General features: G+C 40.2%; 1 protein-coding gene and 1 long non-coding RNA gene across 6 annotated transcripts in view; one reads left to right on the top strand and one right to left on the bottom strand.

Annotated features, from left to right (window-relative positions):
* The first annotated feature begins 518 nt into the window (after positions 1 to 518).
* Positions 519 to 11,049, top strand: part of LOC100701331 (junction plakoglobin) — a 115,247-nt gene continuing 104,716 nt past the window's right edge. For 4 of the 5 annotated variants that reach the window (XM_025906553.1, XM_025906557.1, XM_025906554.1 and 1 more), the window contains exon 1: positions 520 to 764. The gene's annotated coding sequence lies outside the window, so the exon portion shown is untranslated. Of the gene's footprint in view, positions 765 to 11,049 lie in introns of all 5 variants that reach the window. The other variant, XM_025906558.1, reaches the window with a different exon arrangement.
* LOC106097087 (uncharacterized) lies at positions 6,242 to 10,201 on the bottom strand. The gene is made up of 3 exons (XR_001223420.3): positions 9,633 to 10,201; positions 9,420 to 9,543; positions 6,242 to 6,433 (listed from the first exon to the last, which is right to left on the bottom strand). It is a non-coding gene; the product is annotated as an uncharacterized LOC106097087 (long non-coding RNA).

Below are 11,049 nucleotides of genomic sequence, written 5' to 3'. Positions count from 1 at the left end.
AACAAGAGTTATGCAGGTTCACTACGACCAAAACTCCAGACTCACTCAAGATACAAAATGCACAGCAGCATAAAATTATAAAAACTGTGTGAAGATACAGCTTGATTTAGTATTGTTCACTACTTTGTTACATTTATGTCATTTCAGATTTTCAAATAAAAAGCAAAGAGTGAGGAAGAGACAGGGGAGGTGAAATTAAATGGAGGGACATAATTAGGACCAGAGAGACTCAAGTAAAATGAATTGCTGCTTGTGCCATGAGCCAGCTTTTAATTGCTTTAAAATCTAAATTGTGACCTTGATTTAAAGCTACCAACAGTGCACCAATGAAACCTAACCAAACCTTGTTTACAAAGCAAAGATTTTTGTGAAGTCACGCGATGTATTTTATTCATTCTGACAAAAGGGAAATTAAAACGTATGTTTAGGTAGTATGTTGAGGTGAGTCGCATCGCATAGCACCGCTGTTTTTATGTGACTGGAAAGCGTGAAAACGACGCCACTCTTCGCTAGCGGAGTGAGACCTCTTCACTGACTCGCTCCTCTTCTATGACGCCGTAGCAGCCGAGCCTCTGCCGGTTCGTTCCCCTCACTGTGCATAGCTGGCTGCGTGCTGCACATCGCCTTCATCGGGAGACAAAGCGAGGCAGAGGTAACACAGGAGCGAATCTACACCTGTCTGTGGATTTAAAGAGCGACGAAGAGGATTTGAAATTGTCAGTGCTGCGACAGGGATCCGCTCCACACCGCTGGTCAGATAAGAGGTAACCAGATCCGGCGAAGCCGTCTTATTACGCACCCTAAACAGATCAAAAGGCTATCATTTTACGCACAGGGGATATGACATGTGATGTTAAATAAAACAAGGGGCTGAATGCTGACCTAATTGTGAATCGACATGCATTATGGCGGTCAGAATAAACAGATTTTGTCTGGGATTTGGGGGGTTGTAAATCTCCCATGTTTCTGTGCTGACGACTGTTCATTGACATCATGCAATCTCACATTAACTGATTTAGTGCGGGTTTCATATTTGCCTACATTTTTAAATGGAATAGTATATGGATTTTGGGAGGTGTGCCCTCTCCTAGACTATAAATAGCATTTATAGTATTGCTATATGTGTGCATAACTGTTTGAAAACAATGCAATTTCTTGGTTCAAGTCGATCTGGTGTGGCTTTCTATGTCGCTTAGGGTCTCGGTGCAGTCTCTCTGCATGACATTCCTCCCACTCTCTCTTTCCCCCACTCTTTCTCCCACATACATACAGACATACTTTCCTTCTGCCTTGTCTGTCCCCTTTGTTCAGTACAATGAGCTATGCTGATATTTTAGGTCTTTCAGGTACATTTTTACAGTGCAAATCCCACACTCTGCTACCATTTTCCCTGTCTTGGTTTGCATTTATGCTTCTATTTGTGGAGATGCACATGGTTGTGTGTGTTTCTGAAGTCTGTAGAAGAGTCTCAACAGATGTTGCAGGTGAGGCTGTGAAATGCATGTGCAGCAGCTAACACAATGTTTTAGGACAGATGCCATTGCCACCCATGATGTTTAAATCTCTTTCCTGCATATTTACACTGCCCTCTTTTTTTTTATTGACTCCACATTATTTGAAAAGCAGGTGTAGCAGCCAAGTGTCTGTGGGTTTGTGTGAATGTCTGAGAATTTTAACCTCAGTGTAGGTAGCTTGATGGAGTTACCCTGCTCTTCATGCTCAACACTATAATGTTATGGGTGTATAGCTGTGTATGTGTGTGACACATGGAACACACACGCCTCACCTTGTAACAGACCCATATTTATAATATTGAAAGTTATTCATGTCTGTCTTTATTGCATTACATAATTCAGAAACAGTCTGAGTTGCTATCTCAGGCTTAGTCCAGTTCCAGTGGCACATCGATCCAGTTCATCTTATAGATTGGCAGTATAATCCAAGAAAGATGTTAAGATATTCTCAGTTATTCTGTCCCACTTATGCAGAAAATGAGGCACTTCTGTACATATTTTTTTTAAATTCCCTCTGTGACAAATGTATGAACATTTATGTATACATTTGTATTAGGCCTAATCATTTGCCTCTTACTTTTTTGACCTAACAGAATTTTCCACAGATTAGAGGCAGATCCATATATTTGCCCAACAGTAACACAATTTCCAGGGTTTCTGTAGTTTTCTGTGTTCCACTCCCCAATTGGTCCAGCAGTGATTTGTTTAGCTGCACGATGTGCATGGCTGTGTGAGTGATGTCCAGCAAACCATGGGGGGAAACATTCTGTGTAAAACCCGGTGTTGTTCGGAGAGAGAGCGTTTATCCGGCTGGCTGAATATATTAAGCCCCCGAAAATGTGACTATCCTATATTGGACCCAGGCTGGTCTGATTTTGGTAAATTTATTCACAGCATTCTTCATCTGAACTGATTTCCTGGTTAATGTGTGATGTCACACTGCATCATCATCATCTTCATCATCATCATCATCATGTGACTGGAAAGGACCAAAAAGCTGGCCTGAATTAGCTTTCTAACTGCACTAGTGTGGATTTCACCATTGTTTTCTTCCTTTCACATGTCTATCATGTAGCTTTTTCTTTTATTGATTTTATTGACAGCTCTCTGTCCACGTGAGATGTAAAAACAGTCTAGAAAAGCTCTTCAAACTTGATTATCAGTGGAGATCTGATTTAATTGACTGATTATTCCATATGACTGGTTTATATTCCTGTACTATCACAAAAATCTTTGAAAAAAATGCTCCATTGTTCTTTTTCTTCTTTTATCTGGAAATGTTCAATCTATTCCTGGTCCAGATTACAATTTTGACAAGTTCAGTTCAGGCAAATGGAACAGAAAACAACAAGTAACCTTGCGGACGAAGATCATAATGACCAACATGTTTCATTGCAAGCAGGGAACATATATAGGAAGGCAGCAATCCCAGTATTGCCTTATATATAAAACTGTAAATGAGAGTTCCTTCGACTGGCCAAAGCAGGCCATCCTACCTGAGAGTATAACTCACAGTGGTGAGTCTGAAATTTACGGTTAGTGATGAACCTCAGAGAAGCATGATACACAGTCAACCGTTCGAAGACATTGAGCAGAAGCATTCATATATGGAATATCTCCATAATCCAGGCCTCCATACAGGAGGGCAAGATCATTTAGTTTTATACCTGCTACACCATTTAACAATGTGCTCCAGCCTCTTCTTATTTTTCAAGCTAAGAGACCCAAACCAGCAGATTAAAGAAAAAGTTAAAACAGACTCAATAAAACAAGAATAAAACATTTTCATAAAATGTTATTCACATTAATATCACTCAGTTTCTGATACAAATACACACGCTGGTGAGTCTTTGCACATATGGTGTCTGTATTCAATTTAAATTTCAACTTTTCATCAGCAATGGTGCCCAGATATTTGTATTTCTCTATCACTTCAATTTCTTGACCATGAATACAAACAGGGGGCAGCGATGAAAATCAATGTTTATGAAAATCAACAACCATTCCCTTTGTTTTAAACACATTAATGTAAAGAAAGGACTGTCCACACCATGCTACAACTGGGCCATGGTCGTGGTCTGTATCATGGAGCAGAGAGATGAAACAAGTCCCAAACAAGAAAAAACAGTCTGGATAGACTCTGCTGACCACACTGGAGCCAATATTCCACAGTAGGAAAGGAAATTGTCAGAAATGGTTACCAAAGTCCATTTTAAAGGAGTGACAGAACTCTTTTAGTCAGGGTGACTGTTTTGTTAGGGCTGCAGCTACCGATTATTTTAGTAATCGAGCAATCTATCGATTATTCCATCATTTAATCAGATAAGAAATACTTTTGTCTTAGTAATGAGCATAAATATTCAGAAGAAAAAAAAACATGCATCTTTCAGAATGAGCTGCTCATTGGTTTCCATTTTTAAAATGGGAATGATTTAACCCTTTAAGACCTACCATAGAACCAAGTCCACCAGAGTTTACTTTATATTTTTACATGCTGTGGAGCCATTTTTGGGAGCATTTCAAGTTGCTATACATCAATACAACTGTTATAGCCCAAATTTTAATAATATGTATGCATTAAGTCCATAGTAACTACATAAATTGCAAAAAAGTGCAATAAACTACAAAAAAATTGAAAATTGTTTTTGTTTTGTTTTTTACATTTATTTCTACTTAGAGAAATTTAAGAGGTTTATCCCTCAAAACTGTAAATACAAAAAAGTTGCAAAAAATAGTTGACAACAACAGGAAAATTATTTTTGAGTGTCTTCATAGTTTTATTTTTGAGATACACCAATTTTTATATACTGCAGGAAAAAACGAAAATGAATATTATAATGCAAATTTGCAAAGAAAACAGCATGTGCATCAAAATAAACTATTTAAAGCAGTGCAATTTGAGTTCTAAGCATCCCAGAAACTATTCAAAAAAGCATGAAGTCAAACATGACCTTTAAAAACACCAGTATATGCTTATAAGGCCTATAGATTAAAAAACTACATTTTCCGCGAAAATGATGTCACTTCCGGTTTTGGGCAGGTTATGGCGGACATGCGCTGACGTCTGTTCCAACCTAGGAAGTGTTATGAACAGCTGATCGGATCGGCAAACCGTGTTTCTGGAATATTATGTTTTTGTTGCTGTAAGTGGTTTTTATGCAATCTTTGCAAAGCTATATGTGGAAGGAAACCATGACCTAGGACAGGGGTCGGCAACCCGCGGCTCCGGAGCCGCATGTGGCTCTTTAGTCCTTATAGTGCGGCTCCGCCTGGTTTGGGAAAATAAATTAGAAGTATTTCGCTGAAGTGTATTTTATTTATGTTAGTTCTTTTAAACTTGTAGTTCTAAATTGGAAGATTATTGTGATATTGAAATATAAATATAAAATTATATTCTTTTATTTATTTTTATTTATATAATATAAGCGTCACACTCGCGGAAGCCGGTATTCCCGCCGAAACACCGTACATTTATCGAGACTTTCAACCCCGGGTAGGCCAATTATGGATCTTCGGATCCACATTATGTCAGCAGCTGCACCGTGAACTATGTTAAAGACAAACACTGCTCACGCCTCACAGACGACAGATGACAGCTTACAGTCCTGCGTAAACTGACTTCGCACAGCACCGATTAGCAGACGCTGTGCGCAGAGGTTCAGGAGCAGAAGTCCCATTGTAAACATACCACGGCAGACCCGACGATGTTTGCATGAACGCGCTTTTCACACGCGGTTGCTGTACGCATACAGCCGGCTGTAGCTTCGCAGCTCACAGCCCGACACACACCACCAACACAACAGCACAGATAGCGCAGACTTTAAGGCGGCGAGGCGTGATTGCGGGTGCCGCTCAGGTGCGTCCGCCTTCCCTGCAGCGGCGCTGCAGACCACGCTCCCGCCGCACCATTAACCAGGTAAAATACATATGTAGGCAGAATTTTGCAAATATCTATTTTCAATTTTTCAGCAGCATAGTGCTTTTTTTACCAATTATTTTTTAAAAGTCAGGTCAAGGCTCCAAAAGCCCAAAGGCGATATAAGGGAGGCGGCTCACAACAGTTTTTGTTTGCTACATGGATCATTTTAGTTCAGCTGGGTGTCTTTGCTTTTGTTATATTTCTTTAAGAGTTCAAAATGTGTTGATTACATAAATAAAATGTAATTTTCTCTGTAGCACTTCATGGATTTCATAAGCAGCACACCTTACCTCGTTCACACAAAGGTAAAAAACAATATATATACAGTGTTATCTTCATTTTAGATGTCAAAAAGTATTTGCGGCTCCCAGTGTTTTCTTTTTGCGTGGAAACCGGGTCCAAGTGGCTCTTTGGGTGTAAAAGGTTGCAGACCCCTGACCTAGGACAAGCTGATGGCATAAGATGTAAGTACAACTCTGCCGGTTTCATATGCAAAAAAAATTATTGCGCTAGCTTACGTGGTTCCGGTTCTACAAGGATTTAAAAAATAGTTACGCAAAACAGAGCGTGCCCGCTCCGACCGGCTTTAAAGGGTTTTAAAGTTTAACTGAGGGCATCTCTCCAAAAAACACCCCGACTAGATCCTTTGATTGTGCGTACATCCCATGTGGAAATCTAATTTTTTAAAGAAAGTATTTTCTTAAATGCAAAAATATGCAAATAATCTTCAGTAAAGTGAAAATCAAATAAAAAAAGTTATATATGCAATCTAAACCAAGGGATAAAAAAAATGTATCTTTACTCTCGTCTTCTTGAAAGGCTTTCTGAGGTTAATAGGAGGCAAGTTTTTGTGCTGTTGAAAACAGACTTTATGGTCTGTTTTCTTAAAGTCTGTTATGAAGTGATTGGATTTAAGACAGGATCCCTGGATTCAAGACGCTGGCGGTGGTGAAGATGAAGATGGAGGGTTGAATGCAGTTCTAAGTCAGTTGGGTGAGGCCTGTTGCACGAATGACAGAAACACACAGAGATTAGCTTGAGACAAATTTCTGTTATCCTTGAGGCAGCTGTTGATGTTATTTGGTGTTATATAAATAAAAATTTAAAGCAAGCAAAGTAGAAGCTGGCTCAAAGAAGGCAGAAAATGACTGGACTAGATTAGAAGAAAAGAAGAAAAACCCCAACTTTCTTTGGTGTGACAAAGCTCTGTTGAGCTGAATTTTCCTTTATTCTATTTATTATTATTTATTATATTTAATTACATTTGTTATTACTTTTAATAACTCAGAAAATGAAGCGAAAGAGTAAACTTTACCCAAACCAAGTATTTTGGATTTAGACACCATTTCTACAAGACTGCTCAAAATAGGCCTGTATTTGTATAGCGCTTACTTAGTCCAGAAGGACCCCAAAGCGCTTTACAATACATTCAGTCATCCACACACAGGTGATGACTGAAGGCTTCTTGCTGTAGCCATCCAAAGCTTTGTCCCCTTTGAACTTGGAGCGGATGTTGGCCAGCTCTTTATTAATCCGTTTGATCTCAGCCTCCTTGCTCTTACCTGATAGGGTTAAAAAAACAAAAACACTCGTATAGCATCAGCATTCAGATTTGGACAGATCTGGCTACTGAAGGCAACTTTAAGATCGAGAAAACCAACAGCAGCTAATCGTGAGACCGTTTTCATTTTTCTTTGACTGAAACTATTTGACAAAATGTTTGGATAACAGTACAATTCCTGTAATTTCTCAGAAATATAGTTCCAGTTTTAATCAGTGAGAGATGAGAATGACAAATCTATGAGCACATGCATCAGCAATGAGGGACTGAGTGAAATTGATGGTGACCACATACTTGAATTCACCAACAAGTCCACCCGTTTTTACATTTTATTCACACTAGCAGAAAAAGAGCTCCACAGATTTATGAGGAACAACAGCAGCTACAAACTCCAGCTTCTTTACAGCTTTAGCTATAAAATGAAAAATTCTCTCTCAGCTCATTTAGATCCACATTAGCTTCAACTACATAAACTTTACATTTTTATCCACAGCAATATAAACGTCCCAGTTCTCTTTCAACATTCTGCTTGATAAGCATGTCATTACAGTCAGTGATGATAACTCCTCCAGCCTCACAGGCTGTGCTTCCTAGGGCCCAGCATTACAGTCTGTTGTAGATGTTCAAGCAGGCAGGTGTGGACACCACAAAGTCCCCACAACATTCACAGTGTGTCATGTGGCCCCTTGTGAAAATGAATTGCATTTCACTGACAAAAAAAACGGAAAAATACCAGGAAGAGATAAACTAGCATCTCTACAAATGTGCAGTCACATTACGCTTTATGCTTCAAATCAGTCTTTGACATTGTTGATGGCCTAACTTGGCTTAAGCATCTGCCCCTATTGGCCTGTATTTATATAGCGCTTTTCTGGTCCCTAAGGACCCCAAAGCGCTTTTACATATCCAGTCATTCACCCATTCACACACTGGTGATGGTAAGCTACGTTGTAGCCTCAGCCACCCTGGGGCGCACTGACAGAGGCGAGGCTGCCGGACACTGGTGCCACCGGGCCCTCTGACCATCACCAGTAGGCAACGGGTGAAGTGTCTTGCCCAAGGACACAACGACCGAGACTGTCCGAGCCGGGGCTCGAACCGGTAACCTTCCGATTACAAGGCGAACTCCCAACTCTTGAGCCACGATCGCCCTATTGGCAGGTCATGCACCTCCATCATCATCATCATCGTCAACTATGCCATGCTTACTCCAGGACATCAGCCAATGCAACCAAATTCTTGTTATGCCTTTAATCTAAATGGCCTGCATTTGTATATGGACCCCAAAGCGATTTACACTACATTCAGTCATTCACGCACTGGTGATGGTAAGCTACATTGTAGCCACAGCCGCCCTGTGGTGCACTGACAGAGGCGAGCCTGCCGGACACTGGCGCCACCGGGCCCTCTGACCACCACCAGTAGGTAACGGGTGAAGTGTCTTGCCCAAGAACACAACGACCGAGACTGTCAGAGCCGGGGCTCGAACCGGCAACCTTCCGATTACAAGACGAACTGCCAACTCTTGAGCCACGATCGCCCCCTAGTAGTCCTTCCATTAATTAATGTTTCAGTCTTAAATATATGCAGTCTGTCTTTATTAATATCCCATGTACCACAGGCCTGAAAGGTGGGAGGAATTAAAACACTTTTACTTAAAAAGCCTCTACTAATTGAAAGGCTGTTGGTTCAATCCCTGGCTGCTCCTGTCTGCATACCAAAGTAATTTTGGGTAAGATGCTGCACCCTAAGTTGATTACATCACAGCGTGAATGTTAGAGAAAAAGCACTTAGACTTTAAAAAGGGTCTTGTATGAATGGCTATGTGGGTGGATGAAGGAGACATGTTATATAAAGCATAGAAATTAGAATAGAAAGTACTATAAATGAACTGGTGGCTTATTAACACACTCAAGCTAATATGGAGTTCTGTCCTTGGAACAGTTCTATTTACATTTTACATGTTTCCTTATACATTATACATATTGTTAGAAACCATAGCATACATTTGCATTAGTATTTTTAGTATTTTCCTTCCCACTGTCGCCAAAGTGCTTGCTCATAGGGGGTCATATGATTGTTGGGTTTTTCTCTGTATCTATTATTATAGGATATACTGTACAATATAAAGCGCCTTGAAGCGACTGTTGTTGTGATTTGGCGCTATATAAATAAAATTGAATTGAATTGAATTGAGCTGCATTTTAGCCAGTGGTGTTGGGGATCTTTTTAAAAATTAGGGAAATATTAACACAGAAATAAACAATCAGATTTTGATCCACCATGCTGCACCATCTTTAAAGCATTGAATTAGCAACTGCTTCATTTTTCAGCATTATAGTGATCGTACTAGGATAGAAAAACACATGATGGAACATTATCAGTCATGGATTGTGTTAGGTGACTAACGGGTGGACTTATTTACCAAGATAGAAGTATTTACAAGGGTTGGGGCTATTTACAGGGACTGGCTAAACCTGCGAGGACAAGGAGAAAACAAAACACAGAGCCCGGGGCGTACGGGACGATTGGTGGCGTACTGGGGCGATCTAAGGAAGAAAGACAAAACAGAGTTAAGGGGGTGACACTGAAAGCCGAGAGCAAAGCGTATGCAAACAGGGAGAGTTAGAGAGCTTACTTGACACACTGTAAATACAGACACGGGCAGTGACCTTCTGGAACCACAGGCAGAGGCGAGGTATATCTCTGTTTTAGATCAGAGAACACAACAACAGGCAGGCGAGCGGATAGCGGGGCAGGCACTTGTGGAAGCGACAATACTTTGACACCAGACGTCCGTCGCACAGCTCTTTAAAAATGCTCCCTCTGATGATGTCTGATGCGCCGCAGGTGTGCCGGGGATCCTGCAAAGCACCGCCCCGCCTACCTGTGCCAAAAAAGGAAAAAACCCAAGAACGCCACACATACACAACAGCTCCTAATAGATTGATCTCTCCAGAGCCTGGAACTCAGTATTAAGCAGTGTGGGATCATCTTGACAGAGAACAAATAAAAGGCAGAAATATCCAGAGAAGAGCATAGGATGTCCTTCAGGAAGCCTGGACAATAATTCCTGAAGATACTTAAAGAAATTACAGAACGCCACCTCAGAAAGTTCAGGCTGTGTTGAAGCATACAAGTGCCATAACAAATACTGTCTTTCAATATTATTAGGAATGTACAAACTCTGCTTTTGGGAAATACTGCATTTCCATGTATGCATACACACTTTACACTTTAATAAATCATTGCACCTATTTTCTATGTCCCTCGTAAAAACAAAGAAATGGGTGGTTCAAGACTTTTGTACGACACTCTTTACAAGACTAAACATATTTTTCCAAGCCATCTGAATTAGTTACATCTATTTGGACCGGTGCTGGTGCCCGTCAGTCTTGTTCAACTTATAGCAGAAGCTTGTTTTTGAGAGTATGTGCCTTGGATGATGACTTGTGTTCACCAAGATTCCAAAATATCTTTTGCAGGACTTCAAACATGTATTTGAGCTCTGGTGGAAAACTTAGGGCCAGACAGCAGACCATATGCCTCTGCAGTGCTAGCCAAACCAGTGAGGACCACCACAGCTTGAACACTGATATCCAACTGGGCATTATCTGGCTTCATCATGCCATTAGCCTCCATGTCTGTATTCTGTGTGACTGAAAACTATTATATAAGGTACTTTTACAAGAAGAAATACTTCATAAGAATGGAAACATTTCAACAAACATTTGAAGGCAAGATGAAGCTTAACCTGAACATGAATTCTCAAGAATTGAACAAATTACACATTTAACAAAATCTTAATTTGTATTGTAATATGGAACACAGTCTGAATATCTTGAGCAATGTAATTAATGTAAAAATTGCACTGCAATAACATTCATGTGTGCATATGGTTGACCAGGAAATGACCTAAATATTGGCTGATTTGACATGAAATGACTGAGATAACTCAAATGTATTAGACCACCACCCAGTGTAAGGTGTATGTTGCAGCTGACCTAAATTAACAACACTGCTAATTACCAAAATCATTTTTTTCTTTTTAATGG

The sequence above is a fragment of the Oreochromis niloticus genome, linkage group LG4 (assembly GCF_001858045.2).
Source record: "Oreochromis niloticus isolate F11D_XX linkage group LG4, O_niloticus_UMD_NMBU, whole genome shotgun sequence".
In the NCBI taxonomy this organism is placed as follows: Eukaryota; Metazoa; Chordata; class Actinopteri; order Cichliformes; family Cichlidae; genus Oreochromis; species Oreochromis niloticus.
The sequence above is the reverse complement of the archived record's forward strand: the minus strand, read 5'-3'. Positions and strand labels throughout refer to the sequence as shown.